This window comes from Galeopterus variegatus, unplaced genomic scaffold (assembly GCF_000696425.1).
Source record: "Galeopterus variegatus unplaced genomic scaffold, G_variegatus-3.0.2 Scaffold8616, whole genome shotgun sequence".
Lineage (NCBI taxonomy): Eukaryota > Metazoa > Chordata > Mammalia > Dermoptera > Cynocephalidae > Galeopterus > Galeopterus variegatus.
This window is the reverse complement of record NW_007734727.1, coordinates 69,145-71,666: the sequence shown is the minus strand read 5'-3', so window position 1 is coordinate 71,666 and position 2,522 is coordinate 69,145.

Genomic DNA, 2,522 nt, shown 5'->3' with positions numbered 1-2,522 from the left:
CCTGCCTTTTTTTTTTTTTTTTTTTTGAGCAATTACTTATAAATCTTACTTAAAACCAAGATGTCCCACGGCAGTGTTTCCCTGGACCTGGTGCACTGTCCGAGAAGGGTTTTCTGAGTGGGATAAACTATAAATTGCCCTCTTGGGAGGGCCCTCAGTGCCTGCAGCTCCAGCACACGGCTCTGCGATTCTGCCTTCGGTTTGCAAATCCTTGTTTATCCCTTTCTTGCATGCTTGTCAGGAACCCACCACCTCCCTTGCAGTGGCTGGCAGTGGTAGGAAGAAGACCTGCTGGTGAGTTCTGACTTTGCTGTGTAGCCTTGGGCAAGTGCTTTGGTCTCTCTGAGCCTCAGTTTCCTCATATGAAAAGGAGGAAGATATTAACCGCAAAGGTTTCTTGGAGGTTTAAATAAGGAATGTGAGTGACCGCACCTGAGCTGGCAGATGTTGAAATAGAGCTCCCCTCTGTAAAATTGCTTGCTTAACCTAAGTAACTTCATTTTGCCCCGTCTGACCTGCAGACTACCCCCCCTTCTGCATGAGAAACCGCTGACCTTCTCATAGAAACAAAAAACAATTACACAAAAACAGGAGCCATACACAGTGAATTATTACATGGGAACAGGAACCATACACAATGAAAACTTGTATGCCTGATTGCTCGAATGGCTCATTCTTGGCCTCTGTGACCTAACTCCCTAGCTTGCTCTGTGCACTTGGACAAACCTGTGTGCCAACAGGATGTAGTTTTTGTCTTTAAAAACCCTAGAAGACCAAAGCCCAATACTGCTCTTCCTTGGTTGCACCTTGGGAGATAGATGCTGGCCAGCTGGAGAGAATAAACTGCCCTTTTCTGCACGAGTGGCATGTAAGTGCATTTCTTGTGGGAGGGTGCCACACAACAATGTCATGCACACAGAAGTTACAGCTGCAGAGAGGAAATGCATCTGTCTCAACTCCTCCCAGCTTTCTCTTCCCTCTTCCTCCGTTTCTTGGGCTGGCCCAGGACACAGTCAGAAAGTTTGCCAGCAGCTTCGCATCCATCACTGCCCTGTGTGGATTTGAAGGAGTGATCTTTACTATAAGTACAAGCAAGGTATAGATAAAACTTGCTCTCCACTACGCAGGAGTAAGTCAGCCTGTAGGTTCAGAGTTGCTTCTAGAAGCCATGGAGAGGGCAGCAGTGTCTCTAGGTTACCATGGTTAATGGATCATCAGGGTGGAAGGGCCTTTGGGACTTCAGAATGGACAAGCCTGCTCTCATTTCTACAGGCAGGACAGATGTATTTGCCAAAGCTCAACGTGTCAAGATCCACAGGGCACAAAACAGGCAGAAAAGAGCTGCAAGCTGATTCTTGGCAGTTTCTTTACCAAACTGAGTGCACCTGTGATCCAGCCCTTGGGTTTAGGCTGGAAGCAGGTTTCCTGCCTTTCTCTCTGCCTCAGGGAGACACTGGCCAGTACAAATGAATTATGTGTGTTAGTAAGCTGTGTGTCATGGAATAGGTGGGGAGAGAATTTTCACCTGCTTAGTGAGATGCTCATAATGGAAGGTGTTTGCTGGTCAGCACAGTGTGACACAGGTCTGCACAGGTGCTCACCTGTGATGAGGTGGGAGCAGGCCGGGGCAGGGCTGCCACATTCAAGAGGAAGATCAAGGAGCTAATTTTGAAGGTTCAGGTAGATTGGGGGAAGGTAGAACTGCTGCAGGGGTCAGTGGCAGCCTAGGTGACATGGGCTTATCTGCAACAGTCGATGTCACTGGGGAGAATTCCAGCACCCCACTTCTTCTAGCCCAGTGGGTGGAATCCCCAATGAGTAAATATCCCAGAATGGAGCCTTTTTAGCTTTTGTGCTGACTTAGGTAATACATCAAAGGAACTGCTGGCAAAAAGCTCTAGCCCTTTTCTACCTGTGATTCACTTTGTCTCTGAACCTGTTGAGATTTGAGGTTAGAAGTAGAATCAGAAGGGCCGGCCCGTGGCTCACTCGGTAGAGTGTGGTGCTGACAACACCAAGGCCCCGGGTTCGGATCCCATATAGGGATGGCCGGTTTGCTCACTGGGTGAGCGTGGTGCTGACAACACCAAGTCAAGGGTTAAGATCCCCTTACCGGTCATCTTTAAAAAAAAAAAAAAAAAGAAGTAGAATCAGAATAAGGACAACCTCATATTCTAGATCACTGTTCAGAGCTTTTAACCCTAGCCACTCTGATATTTTACAACATATCTTTTTAAACAAATCCATAGGTAAGAACATACCTGCACAGAAAATTTTAGAAGAGCAATAGAATGCCCTAACTGTAATATAACAAAGTCATTGAAGGAAAATACTGAGAATAAAATATAACATGTTTCAGTATGCAAATGCTGGGACACAGGAGGAGGTCAGTGAAATAGGCAGGTCCACAGAATCACTGAATGCAATTCCTACAGGTGCCATAGGTATTGGAGAGCTGAGATGGCAATTGGAATGCTGTGGCAGCATGCTGGCATGATTTTCAGAAATGGGGGGACAGTGCT